We start from the raw sequence: 17,394 nt of genomic DNA, 5'->3' as shown, positions 1-17,394 counted from the left end.
GGTATGTCAGCCAAGAGCAACATCTTGTGTCAAGCCTTCTCCCTGTGTGCCATTTTCCAAATCCTTTCCTTCATGTAGGAAAAGGAGGCACTCCTTTTGAGTTCTAGCACAGCAAAGAGTTCACTATGAGGCCAGAGATAGGAGTTTCCTTCAGAATATTTTTCACAGGCTAACAATAAAATGGAAGTTTGCAGGTGGTTCAGAAATGCATTCTTGGGCCACAGCTCCATGTACAGAAAGTCTTACAGACAGGAGACGGTCAAAGCTAGAGGCATCTTAATTACACCACATTTTGTAGAGGATCAGGGAGAAGGAGGCAAAGACAAGCAAGGGAAAACAAAAACTATTGTTAAGTGGGAAGATTTTTATCTGGGAAAAAGATTAACAAGAGGAAACATCCCGAAAAACTTGGGCCAGACATTCAGAGTTTTTGTTATAGAGGCAATCACTGTGGGGATTCAGGAAACAGGCTTATCTTTGGAAAGGGCACAAGACTTTCTGTGATTGCAAGTAAGTGTCCCTGGCTATCTCTAATTTTGATCTGCATGGCTTCTTCCCTTAATGATTTTTCAATGTTCCCAGGAATGCTTTGCCCCCAAACAAAGGTCTGTTAAGAGCTGAGAAGTTAGTTCTGAGCAGGAAGTTAAACAGGTTACAATGGCAGGATTCAAAAGCCCAGCAGACAATCATGGGCATATAGCGCAGCCCAGCCTCAGTGCCTCCGGCTTGCTCTGACCACACATCCTGGCCCAGTTCCCTCCTCTGATCCCAGGAGACCAAAACCTTAGGAAAGAAAAGTGGAGACTCCTTGGCCTGAGGCACATAGGAAGGCTTGTGTGAGATCCAAGAGCCATTTAAAATATTTAATGTTGTTATTAATTTTAAATTTGTCTAAGAAATACATGAAGATGTCTCATGGTAAAAACAATTCAAATTACAGATAAACCCAATATTCACCTTGACCCATTTCCTTCAGTATCAGTTTGCTGCCCAGAAACAACCACTGGGACTAGTGTGGTACGTCGTGATGAGTTTCTGTTTGGAGTCTGTTGACGCGAAATTTCCTTCAAGGAGGGAGGCTAGAGACACAAAGAACTCGGGCTGCAGTTTGCAGATTTCAATTAGATAAGGCACAGTTTCTTGAATGCAAAAGCTGTTGGCAAAGGAGAACCACCTTCCCAGGAGCTCTTAAAGACTGGATAGGTCTTTGGTCAGAGAACACCTTGGCAGAAGATGGGAGGATGAACTGGATGGCCTCTGAAAGCCAGCCATGTCTCTAGGACTCCAAGGGATGGTCCACCCCATGGTCAGCCTCTGTCACAGCTCTTCTGCCTGTCTTCTGGTTACTGTGACAGTCTGAGCTTCTGTCAGCACTGCTCCTTGTGCTGTGAGTGGTTTCATTTTCTCAGCATCTGCAGGGATTTTGCAAAGAAAGGAAACTCTGGGTAGACTCTAGGGTTGGGAGTTACCAACTCACATTCGGGAAAAGCACCAAGCTCATGGTCACACCAAGTAAGTTCTTCTTTCTGGCTAATTATTCTTCCCAAGAAGCCTGTCTTCCATCACACAGAAGCTGTCAAAACACAGGTGGTATTTTTTTTGCTTGGTTTGTGTTGGTGGTTCGTGATACCAGCTGGAAAACAAGGTTATTAATGCGTATATTCCCTACAGCATTGTGCTTTAGCTTTTACTATCCGTGGAGTCTCTCCCTGAGAAAATATGTGAACCTCCATGAGAAGGAAGGTCCACGGAAAGTAGGGAGAAAAAAGGCAGGAATTGGATGAAAATAGACAAAAGGCCTGCAGGAATAACAAACAAGACGGGATCCCAGGAGACTAGCAGTAGCCACTTTGAGTGAATTTCCCAAGAGGTGCTCCCGCCAAGGCCCATTCTTTCAAGGAAGATTATGGCAAATACAATCGGGCTGGGAAGTTGCGAGTTATTAGTATTCATCCCACGTTCTAACCTAATTACAAGAAGATTGTTTTGGCCATGGGCAGTCATTTTAGATTTTGTTTTCCTGCTTGCCTCCTCCACCTCCACCTGTCTTCCTAGAGGCCCCAGTCAAGGTTATTGCAATAGCACTGAACACTGTGTAACACCAACGCGGGCAAATTAACCTTTGGGGACGGGACCACGCTCACTGTGAAGCCAAGTAAGTTGTATTCTTCTTTGGCTGGGCCTTAAGGGGCAATCAATCAAATCATTAGTTTGAAAAATACTTTAATCCTGTGCATCTGCTTGGGCTCTTTATTAATGTTCTTTCCCCAGGCCAAAGAGAGTTGGTTTCCTTCTCTGCTTTAAAATGAGATGCACGCGCACACACACACACACACACACACACATATGCACACACAATCTGTTATTACAGCTCATAGTGAGGGGTTCTCAGGAGCATATACAACATTTTCAAAGAAATAGAGATATAAACAACCACTGAGCCAATGAGAATGTCAGGAAGGACTTCCAGAGGGACCCAATGCCATACCACCCCTAACTAGGCTTCCCTGTGTGCTCCCTGGCCCTCCAGGGATGGTCTAGGGCAGGAAATTCCTCAGTGCCTCTCTGTAATCAATTCTGAAATTTAGCAATGTTTGCTGTCAGAAAGTATTTTTTTGACCACCCCACCCACCACCACACCACCTGCCACTGCAGTTTAAATCTCTAAAAAGAACCATTAGAACTTTGGGCATCTCATCTGGGAACAAAATTTCTGTTGTAGAAAGTGAGACTCAGCGCTGAGTCTACTTCTGCAGCATCCCTCAGATGCCATTGTTCCCTTGGGACATTTTAAACACAAGTGTTTATGGATTAGGTGACATAGAATGAACTTTAGAGATAAAAAACCTAAATTCAAGTCCTGGCTCCAAGACTTTGCTCAGCTGTGTGACCTTGGGCAAACTACCTAACTTCTCTGAGCCTCAATTTCCCCATCCATAAAATAAGGATAAAAACAAATACCCACTCTGTTGAGTTACTATAAGGATCAGATAAAATGACACAGCTAAAGTATTTAGCATAGTGCCCAAAACATAAAAGGAGCTCATTAAACCCTAGCTATTAATAATAATGATAAACATCATCCCCAACACACAGTGGAACTTTTGTTTTGCCCCTCGGGCTCTTCTGTCAAGACTCTGTCATGCATCAGGAGAAGAGCCGGCATTGGTGGGGGGAGGGTGGAGAATGTCAGCCTGCTCTATGAAATTCTTCACCTGGGATTTGAAAGTATCTAAGCGGAAATAGAAAGAATCCTTGCTCATTTAAATACAAAATCATCCAAGTGTCAGAGGCAGGGGAGAGGTATCTGCAGAGAGCTGCATGGTTGGAGCTCCTGAGGCCACTCAGAGGGATGCACTCACAGTAGCTGAAACCTTACACAGCCTCCCACCACGCTGACCCCAGTGTGACTACCTCCAGAATGCCCCAAGACACAGGCTTCCCCTATGGAGGGACAGGGACAGAGAGAGGCTGGAAGCTTCACAGAAAAGAGCAACTTGTCCCCCAAATTGTCCTTCTGCTCCTCTGGGTGGTGAAGCTCATGGTGAAATATGGCGCCTGAAAATAGCCCCTGAGTGAAACTCTCAGACCCAGAGATTGAGGATCAGTAAAGTCTCTGTAGAGGCAAACAGGGGCAGTGCCTATGGAAGAAAAGAGGTTAAAGGGCAAGTGGAATTGCCTCCCATATGTCAGTCTGGGAACGGAGGCTCTGGACAAGAGCTGGAGGGGCTGTGTTCTCCAGCCCCATCAGGACGCAGCCCATAGGACGCAGCTAAGACTGCAAGAAGAAGGGAGCGAGCTTAGTGGTAAAACCTTCCTAATAGGTTTTTGAACAGTGAAAATGAGCTGTCAGGAGTAGTTGCCAGAGCACTTTCTCTAGAGAGTTTCTGAAAGGAGACAGACACCCTCCTATCAGGGGTGATTGAAGCACAACTCTGCCTTGAGGCAGGAGGAGAAATGAGAGAACCTCTTTAAGCCTCTTCCAGACCCTGGAGTCTCTCTCTGTGAAAAAAAAACTCTGGCTCATTAACGCAGAGCTGCACCCTTCAGGACGCCAGGGTTGTTGGGTTAGGTTTTGTCCCAAACCCCCTTTGTTCCCGGGACTGGACAGGACAAACAGGTTGGCTTTTTCATCCTAAAGCTAGAAACACAGGTTCTGGGTCCTGGGTCGCTTGGGCTGTTGAGATGAAGTCAGGGGAGCTCTAGGGGGTTTTTGCAGAGCCCAGAGGCACTGTGGGAATAACTATGGCCAGGGTTTGATCTTCGGTCAGGGAACCAGCTTGTCTGTGCTGCCCTGTAAGTACCACTAGATGGGAGGGAGATGAGATGGAATGAGCCCGAGCGTCTCGAGGCCTGGGTCCATCTTGACCTCAGGTGCAGGGATGGAGAGGGAGGTAGAAAGGGATAATGAGGGGTAAGGATCGCTTATTCAGGGAGGAAAATCATAGGTGTGTGTGAATGACACCCAAGCAAGTGCACTGGAGGTTTCCCTCCTCAGGAGGGCTCGGTGTGGGGGAACGCTGAGTTGGCAGGTTTTTGATGCTGAGCTAATCACTGTGTACAAGGACAAGGCTTCTTTATCTTTGGGAAGGGGACAAGGCTGCTTGTCAAGCCAAGTAAGTGGCATGTAATTTGAATTGTGCACTGAATACTATTATCTCCAAAGGGAAGACCTGATCTCTTTTCTATGGGGGGCCTCCTTGAGTCAGAAGAATATTAAAGGGGTTGAGCAGACCAAGGGTCAGTCATCTTCCTCAGCCTCTCATCCTTGAAGGAGATCTGGGAGGGGTAGAGGGGAAGAAACCCAGCAGGACCCCACCAGGAATCCAGGCCTGGGGTCTGCCTGCTCTCTCAAACTTCCAATAAGTAACCTCATCTGACGGCAAATCTTCCTCAAAGATTTCAGTAGAGTTATCCCTATTTTGTAAACTTACAAACCGAGGCTAGTAGACGCCAGTGACAGATATAGTTCCAAGAGGCTCCAAGCTCAGACATCCTACAACTGCTTTTCTAGGAGACTCATGAATTCAAATCACCAGATAATTTAAAGGTGAGAGTAGCAGTGGTGATCAGTTGTCACCTGCACTCCAGTGGTACCGAGGACTGGGGTCACTAAAGAGTCTAGAGTGAGGGCCGAGGCTTTGTTAACCCCAGAGGCGCCGCTCTCTGGCCCTGCTGCCTGGGAAGTACAGCTCTTGGCACACATCATCCTTGGCATCTTGAAAGAAGAGAAATTAGAAGAGAAGGGAGGGAAAAGCTTATATCTCATATCATGCAGTTACCTCATTTTGTAGCAAGATTGTTTCCCCATAAGCAGTTTGTCTTCATTTACCAGCTGTCTTCTCGGGGGAAGCCATTTTGTAGAAGTGTTTGTCACCAGTGTGACAACTGATGGCTGGTGGAAATTGAATTTTGGAGCAGGGACCCAGGTTGTGGTCACTGCGGGTACGCCTGATTCCCCAGAGTCTCACCTGCCCTTAATTTTTTAACCCCTGTGTGCCAAGTATTTCTAGCTGAGACCACAAGAAACATATTTGAAAGGAAGCCATTTCCCTGAGCAGCAATACCCAGAGCCATTAAGCAAACACGAGAAATCCGTTTGGATAGAAACATTTTCGGATAAATAGGAATTCTCATTATTCTCTATCAGTCTCCTGTGTAAGTACTTTATTCCCCTTATAAGAAAAAAAGTTACAATAAGTATAGCCACAATTCATGCTATGGTGTGAGAAGAGATCTGCTGTGGGTTTGGAGGGAGAGGATTAGAAATGTGTTCAGGAAGATTGGGTGTGTTTTTGACAGGATATGTAACACAGTGTGAATTATAACCAGGGAGGAAAGCTTATCTTCGGACAAGGCACTGAGTTATCTGTGAAGCCCAGTAAGTATAAAAGTGTACCCCTGGATTAAGGAATGTCTGTGGATTAGGAGCTGATTTAGCCCCAATTATACACTATACGAAGAATGTTTAGAAAGGGTGAATGAGCATCAAATAGAAGGAGGACAAAAGTACCCCTGGCTAGGACCTGATGTCTTGGTGTGAAATGGGCATGTAGGGGAGCCCTGGGTATTTCTCCCAGAACATATGTGGTGAGAGTAAAGGGGTGTGACTGATTCTTGGGGTACTGGCTAGGCCCTGTAGCCCTGGATTTGTACAGTCACCAGTGACAAGATTTCTAATTCTTTAACAAGCCTCTAAGGCACCATTCTTTTCAGCTAAGTAAGATTATGTCCATTTATGGAAGGAAACTTGCAAGTAATTATCATTGACCAAAATAACTGTGACTAGCCTCTCCCAGAGTCTGAAAATCACCTTTTTTTTTTAATGTTTATTTATTTATTTTGAGAGAGTGAGAGCAAGAACAAGGCAGGGGCAGAGAGAGAGAGAGGAAGAGAGAGAACCCCAAGCAGGCTCCATGCTGTCAGTGCAGAAACCGACTCAGGGTTCCACAAACCATGAGATCATGACCTGAGCTGAAATCAAGAGTCAGAAGCTTAACTGACTGAGCCACCCAGGCGCCCCTGAAAATCACTTAAAAAAAAAAGTTTACTCATAAGTACAAGGGGATGCTTCTTGTTTCTGAAACTTTAGGCCAAAAATTTGTATGACATAGCCTCATGGAGCAGAAAGAACCCTTAAAATCATCCCTTTTGATTGTCTCCATTTATGATGGAACTAAGGCCTGGGGAAGAGACTGATCATAATCTCATAGCTTCATTTACCAGCTAATTTACCAGGTAATTTATGATGGTCTTACAGCCTATCTGTGCCTGAGCTGGAACTAAAACTTAAATCTCCAGTTTTCTGAGCTTGTCTCAACCATTAATTTACCTGGCCTGATGTTTGAGGAGTCCACAGGACTCATCTGACAAATATTTTTGTTCATCTACTCTCTGCCAGGCTTGATGCTCAGACCAGGGACCCATTAGGGAACAAACTCAATGTGATATTGCCCTCAGGGAAGTTACCTTCTGGAGGTGGATCTCATTTGTTCCCTCGAATGTGACAATCTGTATTCTGATCCCTCCTGGGCACGACCCTTTCGTGCCATCCTCACTACTTTAGAAAATATTAAAATTTATTTTTGTCCCATTTTTGAAGACTTTTGGCAGCTAGATCAATATAGGTCCCACTTTAGCCAGGAGAAAAGAAATGATCCAAAAGTAAAGTGGAAAACTAGAAATTTCCCCTGATAATTTAATCATTGTAAAATTATTTTAGCAATATCAAACTAGCAGCCAAACTAACCAAATAATTGCAGCTCCGTACCTCATTTAGATCCTGTAGACTGAGTCTAAGGAGGACCCAAGGATTTGAGCAGTTCCCTAGTTGCACAACCCAGTGATGCCCAGAGTGGAGGAGAAATTGTCTCTGTCCTGGGCTTTGTGAGTCTTCTTAGATGAAAAGATGTGAACCCTGGTTTAACATCTGAAATCAGAGAGCACTCACTCTACATATATGTTGAAAGCTTATGTTTGACACTTAGAACTCTGTAGTAGAGAGTGGAAAGCAAAGATTCCCTAAAAGAAAGGGAGATTATAAAGACGGGTTTATTTATGATTTGTAGACAGACAATAGTCTGGCAATGATGTGAGGCCTAACCCATAAAGTAATTGCCAACTCTTTGCACTGCCAGCCTAGCCTTTTGATCTGGTTTTTGTTGTTGGGCATATCACAGTGTTTCTTCAGGTTCAGGCTGGCAACTGACCTTTGGATCTGGGACCCAGTTGACTGTTGTACCTGGTAGGCCTCCACAATCAAATTCTATTTGCACTGATCTATTAATCTATTAATGTCTACTGTACATACATGTAAGTTAATGGGCCTGGGGTTGAGGCTGGTGGAGAGACACCAACAGCACATGCCCAAAAGGGTAATGTAAGAAGAGAAGTATTTATCAAAGACCAAAGAGAAAGAGAAGGCTTTTTGCTAAGTTTGGAAGGGGAGTTGATGAAAAATGAGTGGAGAAGAAGCTATCCTAACCTAGAAGAATGCTGAATAATAGGAACAGATTCCATAAAGGGAGTCTCTGTGTCTCATAACATTTCCATTTGAGCCAGACCGAATGGTACAAGATGGTTTTACCAGGAACTAACTATCTTAAACCAAGTCTAGTTAGCCAGCCATATTTCTAGCCTATTCTAACTTATTTCTACTGCTAAACACAAACGTGCCTATTTAAGATATTTAAATGAAGCTCTCTTTCTATAGCTCTCTGGTGCCCTTCCAGCAAAGCGTTCCCGTAACACACTGCTTATCATTTCTACAAGTGAGAACAAGTAAACCCCTTGTCCTCCAAAACTGCCTAAGTATTATAATTACTTGGCTTAGACTGAAGTCACCTCTATTTTATTTCTCATAACTGTGTTCATTTGTTGAGATTTGTTTAAATCCAAACTGTGTGGGCGTCTAACTGTTGGCACTGAGCTTCCCTTTCTGTTCTTATTGTCAGCAAAATATTTTGCTCATAAATAATGTTTCATCTAGACTTGCAAATGACAGCCAGCACTGAGGCCTCTTTTCTTCTTCTTTGCTAAAGAGAACATGCAGGCAGAAAGCATACACACACACACACACACACACACACACACACACAAAAGCCAAAATGTACGGTTTCATTGTGGGGGCTGGAAGGAGAGTGTCGATGTGGATGTTAAAGTACATTTGGTTATGTAATGTAGGTACTCTGACAGATAGGACACAGGGATCTTGGTGGATGATACATACAGACTACAGCAAACCAGCTGGTGTGGTTTAAGATATCATTAAAAGTAGCCCAGCTCAAGTTGTCAAGCACACAGATCCAGGTACAGACCCAGGGAGAGAAGCTTCCAGATAGCCCTGGAACTAAAAGCAGAGAGTAAGGATTTTTCTCACAGTCCAGTCCACCTGAGGAGAATTTTCACTTATAATTAGGAAAAGAAAAAGGTAAAAAGCATTTACTGGCAGTGTCCTTGTTGCAAATATTGTGTGTATGGAGCACAGAAGACATAAGAATGAACCCAAGCAGAAAACTAAAGAAAAGAAATCGATAAAACCACTGGAGAAAATCAGTTACCCTTATCTTGCCTGTCTCTGATAATGAATGTGTCTTCTGGGCTCATTCCTCACTTTGGTTCTTGAATTTTCTAGGAAAATAGCAAGAAGCTGGTGGGGTTGAGTGAGGCTTGACCTACCTTGGTTGGTCTCCTCTGTTTAACCACCTCCCTTTTAGGAAGTCCCAGACTTTTTGTAATGATAGTAAACGCGGTGTACAACTCTAACATATTTTACTTTGGATCTGGAACCAAGCTCAGCATAAAGCCAAGTAAGTTATAATTGTCTATAAGTGAAAGTCACCAACATATTATCCTAAATTCCTCTTACCAGTTTGTATTTGTTTTGAGTTCTTTTATTTTGTGTTTTGGGTTCGCCCCCCCATAACAATTTATCATTCCTTGTTCTTATGTCTCTTAAACAGATATAAAACGTAGTAAGCAAGTCCTATGATTCAGTAAACATTCTGAAACTGCCGACCCTACTCTTGGGATGGCATCCTATATATGAAAAATTCCCAAAGTTTAACTGCTGGCAATTTTTTACTAGTTGACAAAGGAGCCTTAGGATATAATTTAAAGTACCTATGAACGTTCCAGGTTTTAGAGAGAAGATGTGACAAAGTAAAATTATATGCATCTTCTAAGATGAAAAGAATTTAATCTTGATCTTCCTAACGAACTCTTACTGAATGCTTGCTGTGTGCTGTACAAAGTACTGTATTAAGTGTGTCTCCTACTTGAACTCATATTGCCTTCTGAACAATCCCCCAGGATGGATATTAGCATCCCCTGCTTTCTACACAAATGAGGAAACTCTGTGAAAGTAAAAGCCAAAGCAAGAGGTTAGAATAGTTACCAAGGGCTTCTTGCACAGGGGCGTAAAGCTAGGCCCAGAGGCAGCCTGCCTGCCGCAGCCCACAGTCTTGATGAGGTTAGTGTAGGTAGACCTAGCACTGTGGCACTAGTGGCTACAACTACGTTTTTGGAGCAGGAACCACAGTAACTGTAAGAGCAAGTAAGTAAGAAGGAAAGGGTCAGAATCATTTTTAAATAAAATGGTGGCTACGGTTATGGGCAGTTTCACCTGGGAAACTCAATGGTCAGTAGCTATGTTCCCAAAAAGCTTTCCCAGTTTGCATTAGGATCCTAAGATTTCTACTTCACTCGTCTCCCTCACCTCCTCTTCGACCCCAGAAATGTGTCTCCCCATCAGGTACACCTTCACCATGATAAATTTGTTGAGGGCAAGGGCTTCATGGTCAGCTAAAAATCAAGCTAACTATCTGAAATGGTCTCAGGTCCCTGAAGAAAGAGTGAGAGAGGATGTCACTGTACTCTATTAAGATGAGATATAACTCTTTTCAAATATTTGAAGAACTGCCATGTAGATGAGGAAGGGGTTAGTACAGAAGGCAAAAACAAAACCGGTGGTTGCAAGGAGATGTATCTCAGCCTCTGGTGGAATCTTTTTGAACTAGGAGAACTGCCCTGCTGTGGAAAGGCTGCTTGGGAAGTGCAGAGCTCTTCTTCCTTGGAGATCCTCACTCTGGGTCCTTAAGGCTAGTAAGCACTGGATGTTAGAAAAGGGATGTCTATACCATTTTAGCTATGGGCTGAATCACCTCTGTGCTCCCTTTCAACTCGTAAGTGCTAACATCCCAGGATTCAAGCCTAGAGGATGAAAAGGTGAGAGCCCAGGCCTGTTCCCTCTATTTTTATTATTTTGATAGCTGAAGAAATCGGTCACCAAATTATTCATGAGCTAAAGGCTATTTGGGATTTTTTAAGCCTAGAAGATGGTGGGGCATGATTTCCCAGTGCAGTAAATGGGAAAATAAAAGGGGGTATCCGGAAGGGAAAAAGAAAGAGGAGAAAAGAGAAATGCCTGGCAGGAGGACCAGAGGTTGAATGAGGGAAATGAGGTGATTTTGCAGAGGGCAGATCTAGTCTATCAAAGTTTTCACGAGTTCAGCTTTGGAAAGGGATCCAAACATAATGTCAATCCAAGTAAGTGAGCAGTCTTTTATACTGGGAAATAGGGCCAGGGAAGCAAAGTTCCTTCCAATTTCAACCCTCTCAAAAGGACGTGTAATTGCTTTCTGACAGGAGGGGCCTCTGCAGATGGGAAGGCTATTGTTACCGTAGACGGTTTGTCCCCTGAGAGAGCCTCTGAGGACTGACTGTCCAGCTAAGACTGCTGGCTGCACAAGAAAAACACTTAAAGCCATTTAAAGAGGATGGAGGTGGATTTTCAACCCTATCCCCAGGGCAGGAGAGACAGTGGTTGGGGAACATCAGCACCAGGTTCATGTAAAGGGGGCCAGCACTGTGTCGATAGAGGCTCAACCTTAGGGAAGCTGTACTTTGGAAAAGGAACTCAGCTAACTGTACGGCCTGGTGAGTGGGTTGTTTTTGACTCTAGGGAAACATCACTATGAAGAAACTGAAAGGGAAATGAATGAATTCCCTTAAACTAAGGGAACATGTGTACTGCCCCTCCTGGAGGACCCTTCTTGCTAGGTAGACTGGGATGGGAAGGCAAAAGGAAGGTCAAGATGACTTAGGGTCCCTTTTAGGAACTTGAGAATCTAAAAGGAGACTGTGTTCATCCCCACCAAAGGCAAAAGAGAAGGGCAATCCCACTAGAGTGTGTGAGGCTTCTTGCAACATACACTCTGGTCTTATACCCAATGCTTGGGGAAAGATTTGGCCCTCAGCCCAGAATGGGCATGCCAAGTTGGAGGATAGATTTACAAGGTTTATTTTTGTTGAGTCCTGTAGTTCTTGGTCATCTCGCTGTTAGAAGCGCCATCAACTGTTATACTCCTTTCTTATCAAGAATGACTTCTCCATTGTATTCTGTAAACTTTCCCCAAGAAGGCTCCTTACCCCCTTCCTTAATACTAGCCTCACCAGTGGAGGCTCTAGAATAGCTATAGGATGTCTGAGTTTGAAACTTAGACCAAGGAAAGTAAAGCTGATCCATAGTGCAGAGCAACTCAGAGAGCCTAGGTGGACCCACTAATGTATCCTTCCTCCCTTTGGCATCTTCCTTCAGCACTAAATTGAGTATAGAGACCCTAATATTGCATGCCTGTGCGTGACTGTGTTCATCAGCATTTCCACCCTGGAAGCATGAACGGCCTGGAAGGTTTCCAGGGCTTAGGGGGCTTCCTGTTCTCAGGTTTCTCTGTGGGTTAAAAATGGTCAAACAGACCCCTGAATGAAGCTATGGTTGAGAGCTATTAACTTCACTCATAGATCTAGGTCCAAGCAGCCAAAGCAGAGAAATAAGTAAACATATAATTGGGTTAGACCCAAATATGTGCCCACTTCCAGGCATTCCAGCTCTATAATGTGGGTACAGCAATAGCAAACAGGATTATCCTAAATACCACATCCCCTCCACTTTGTCAAGGCTGTAGGAAATGTCCTTGGTCCAGTATCTACAGAGTCCCTTGGTCCCTTTGGGTTTTGATGGCCTCAAATCACCATGTGACCAACACTGCAGGAAACAAGCTAATTTTTAGAGGAGAAACTAGGGTGTTAGTCAAACCAAGTGACTACTGGCACTTGAGCCACAATTCTGTTTCTAGCAGTGAAGCCAGAACCCAGCCATTAATGTGCTATGTCAGCCCAAAGTAATCTGTCCCAAATTTGCCTTAAAAATGTTTAATCTTGCTCTTATGCACAAACACATATGTATATACAAATTCATTATGGATAAAAGATATTGCTACCTTGATATTTTGTCTATTTTCTTAAGAGAAGGAAAACGATTAAGGTATATTTTTCTTATTTCTTCACATCTTTTATCTGATTGTCTCAAGAAGCGGAGGACGGTGGAAAGGTGTGCTTCTCTTTATTCAGAGTGGTTAAGTGATTTGAACATGGACACAATAGCAGGGCAAGGACTCACGTTTTCTAAGGCTCAGTATATTGCTGTCTGTACAGGCTACAACCTCAATAACTAGCATTCTGATTTATCTCCCCTGGCCCTCATTTTTCCCAATTAATGCAACTGAAATATTGGTAACTCTTATCTCCCAGCTCACAGAAAGCATATGAGCATTAAAAAAACATTGCTCTGAAAAAGAGTTGAGCTGGAGGTTTGCTTGGGGTTTTTGCAGGAGAGGAGAGGTGATGGGGGAGAAGTATTGTTTTTGTTGCTGATGATATTGTCTTTTTCAATGCAGAAGAGAATAAGAAAGGGAGGAATATTTGAAAGGCAAGGTGATGTGATCAACACATGAATGTGTACAAAATAAATCATTAAGACATTCAACTAGGAGCCAAAAGATAATGTGGACCCAGCTCAACCACTCACCAACTCTGTGCCATGGGAACACCATTCAAGTTCTCTAAGCCTCAGTTCATCTGTCACAGGGAGATAATGATTCCAGCTCTGCCTCGCTCAAAGGATTTTGTGAGATTCAAATTAGATAGTACGTGTGTGAAATCTCTTTGAAAAGTGTGGGCAGTCAGATGACTCGTAATTTTTAAAAAGTCAGATTTTATGAAAAACTCTATTGGAGGGTAACCCTGAGGTTTAACAAAGTTCAGCTATGGCAGAGAAAGGGTTAAACTGTGATATTGGATGAACCCTTCCCATTATGAGAAAATAGAACATGGTAATTATTGAGCAAGATTGTCCCCTGGAGATTATCAAAAACCTGAGATCACTGACGAGACAAATGTGTGAGTTGGGGAGCTTGTAGTAAATGGTTTCAGAGGTTTCCTAACATCCCAAAGAGTATATGCGTTTAAGACCTTTCTTGAGTTTTACCTAAATACAGGCTTAGTGTTGAGTTGGGTTTCAACCAAGTGAGAGAACCTGGGAAGATTCCCACACTTAAAAGTGAAGCACCCTTTGGTTTTTGTGAGGACATAGATCACTGTGGTATTTCAAATACCCAGAAGCTGGTGTTCGGGAAGGGGACCGTGGTAAAGGTGGATCTTAGTAAGTATCACCACATGTATTCACACATGTAACAAGCTTTTTTGGAAGTCTCAGTGGACTTCCAGGTATCTTCAGTTTATGCGGATTTATTGGGGAGTAGAGCATTCTCTGTGCCTGCCCCATCCTAACTGTAAGATTTCATTCTGCTAGGTAATAGTTTGCATTCCTTGCCAACTTAATAGGAAAGCAGAATGGAGAGACTGCCTCTCTCTCTCTCTCTCTCTCTGTCTGTCTCTTTAATTTTTTTTATGTTAATTGATTTTTGAGGTGGAGGGGAGAGAGGGAGACACAGAATTTGAAGCAGGCTCCAGGCTCTGAGCTGTCAGCATAGAGCCCAATGCAGGGCTTAAACCCACAAACTGTGAGATCATGACCTGAGCCAAAGTTGGACACTTAATCGACTGAACCATCCAGGCACCCCATCTCTCTCTCTCTCTCTCTCTCTCTCTCTCTCTCTCTCTCTCTAATTGAAATGAAGGAAACCTCTTCATGTTAGTAGCCAGTTCATCAGAAAAACCTATTCTGAAATACCAACACCTTCTCTTGTGGCTGGTGTCTTCTCACGACCTTGATGCCCTCAATGGCCAGTACCAGCTTCCAACTACCCAAATAACATCCCAAAATCACTTTGGAAAAACCCCTGTCTCACTTTAACTTTTCTAACCAGGAATTTACATGGTAGAACTAGACCTAGTACTTCAGCAGAGAGAAGGCATGATCTAAGCCTCCATCTCCACGGTTGATGCTATGTGATTTGGATCCAGGCTTTGATCTCTCAAGCCCTCAATTTGCTTATCTGTAAATGGAGGTGATGATTAATTCCTCCATGCCTGGATCTCACATCCTCAGAGAGACTTTTCCTGCCCAGTCAATCCAACAAGCCATCAAACCCAGCTGCTGCCTGGTTGTTTTCTATCCCATTGCCCAGCCTGATTTTATTCATGCATTTCCATCACTTGACATTATATTATCTGTGCATTTTTACGTGTGTCACTCCCTAGACTGACAACCTACAGGTGGTAGATGGGAATGGTGTCAAAGAGGCCATCCACTATATCACTTATGCCTAGTTCAGTGCCTTACACACAGAGGTGTTCAGTGACTAGTTATCGAGTGAGTGTAGGACCTATCCTCCTCCTTACAAAGTAACAGAGCTTTATTACTGCATACCCAAACACTAAAGCCCACTGAGTTCCTTGCAGAGGGTAAGGACAGAATACGAGATTTCCATTGTTTATAGTGATAAACAAGGTAGAGTGAATGGGTACTCGAGGTATTTGTAGGGCCTCATTTCACTGTGCCTACCAGGGGGCAAGTACGTTGACTTTTGGGAAGGGAACCATGCTATCAGTGAGCTCCAGTAAGTATCTGGTTATTACTGATTATAAACTTGTGCTTATCGTGTAGTCTTCTATTGCACAGGGGACTAAATGTCTCCTTATTCTTTAACTCAATGAGTATTGGGGTTTAGTGATAAAAGCCATTAAAACAAAATAAAAAAAAAGGGATGCTATCCCCACCCCTAATACTCCAATGATATCCCACGTTCCACTCCATGCTCATAAAACTTTTAGATACATTAAAAAGATAAAAGAAAGATTACCTACAGGGATAGAGCCAATTTGCTAACCACTGGTAAAATGAGATTGTGAGCAGGTGTTGGTTCTGAAGTAAAAATGGGGATCAGAGCTGATAAATATGGCTGTTAAAAAACAGATTACTTGGTGAAAAATTGCAAATCATTTTGAAGGAAATGAGTGTCAGCACTGTCTAGAGAATATCACTTGAACTCTTCTCAGGCTTTCCCCTACATCACTACTATTGTGTCCTGAAAAAAGGCTTTCACAGACTTAATTCCATAGTCTTTATTCCAGTGATTTAAAAAAAGGAGGGGGGGGTGCGGAATCCCAGACAGAGCTCTCATGAGGGAGGGGAGAGGCATGTTAACCACATTAATCTATTATCAAGGTAGCTCATGTATTGTCAGGCAGCACGGTGCAGTGGTTTATAACACATTCATCTTTGGCAGTGGGACACGATTATTAGTAAAACCCAGTAAGTAGACAATATGTCACTAAGGTAGGAGACTTAATGTGGTTACTGAGGCCCATTGAACTTACTGCAGTATTTGTAGGGCCCAAGTGTCAAGAAATTAATGGTTTATGCAGACTTAAGTGCATTCTGATGTAGCAAGAAATGTTAAAATAATGGCATAGAGGATACAAAGATCTAGCTGTGGAGAAAAATAGGCATGGAGATGAACCAAAAATAACATACTGAAACAGCCCCGCCAAGGAGTTGATTCAAAGAAAAAGGCAGAAACTTTGGCTGAGCCAGTTCTTCTAACCTTGGCTTGATTAGTGCATCTGGGCCACAGTTTCTTCGTCAGTACAATGAAAATATTTAACATCAGCTCATAAGTAATTTTTTTTAATTTTTTTTAACGTTTATTTATTTTTGAGATGGAGAGAGACAGAGCATGAACAGGGGAGGGGCAGAGAGAGAGGGAGACACAGAATCCGAAACAGGCTCCAGGCTCTGAGCTGTCAGCACAGAGCCTGACGCAGGGCTCGAACTCACGGAGTGTGAGATCATGACCTGAGCTGAAGTCAGACGCTCAACCGACCAAGCCACCCAGGCGCCCCCAGCTCATAAGTAATTTTAAAACCAAAATAAGATAATGTATTTTAAAGTATTCTATAAATTATTAAATGCTATACACATGTAAATTAACATCTGTTTTCAGAACAAAAAGAAAATGCTAGGTCAGCTAGTATAATTCTTTCAAGGAATTACATATGTAGGATGTATATATAGGTTCTTAGTACACTAGCCATTTTCATGTGGATCTATAGCCATAGTCATTAGATCCTTCTTCTGAGGTACAGTGACATGTATGTAACCCAAATGTAAATGGCAGGAGAAAGAAAGCCATTTTTGTAAAGGCCTGAATTACAGTGACTACTGGGGGTAACCAAAAGATTACCTTTGGAACTGGAACAAAGCTCCAAGTCACCCCAGGTAAGTCTAAATTCCCAAGCATTTCTTCTTCCTTATGTCATCTCCTCTCCAATTATAACATTTGGAGTACATGATAGGATATAATAGGCCTTTCTGACTATTTTCAGAATATTTAAATAAAGAGGTGGGAGAAGGATAGCCTCAGCTGTCCTTTAACATTCTAATAGTATTCTTCTGTCCAAGTCGTGCTCTTTCTTAATAGAAGAGAAAGGCAAGATATTACTCGTGAGGCCCACGGAAAATAGTAGATATGCAACAGATAAGAACTAAAGAGAAGACAAGTGGTGTTTTTTACCAGACCTGAAGCAGACAGGGTGTCCTTTAATCAGAAGGACACCTGGCTTTGTGGGCAGAACAGGACTTGAGTAAGTAAC

The sequence above is a fragment of the Panthera uncia genome (assembly GCF_023721935.1).
Source record: "Panthera uncia isolate 11264 chromosome B3 unlocalized genomic scaffold, Puncia_PCG_1.0 HiC_scaffold_1, whole genome shotgun sequence".
NCBI classification, from domain to species: domain Eukaryota; kingdom Metazoa; phylum Chordata; class Mammalia; order Carnivora; family Felidae; genus Panthera; species Panthera uncia.
The sequence above is the reverse complement of the archived record's forward strand: the minus strand, read 5'-3'. Positions refer to the sequence as shown.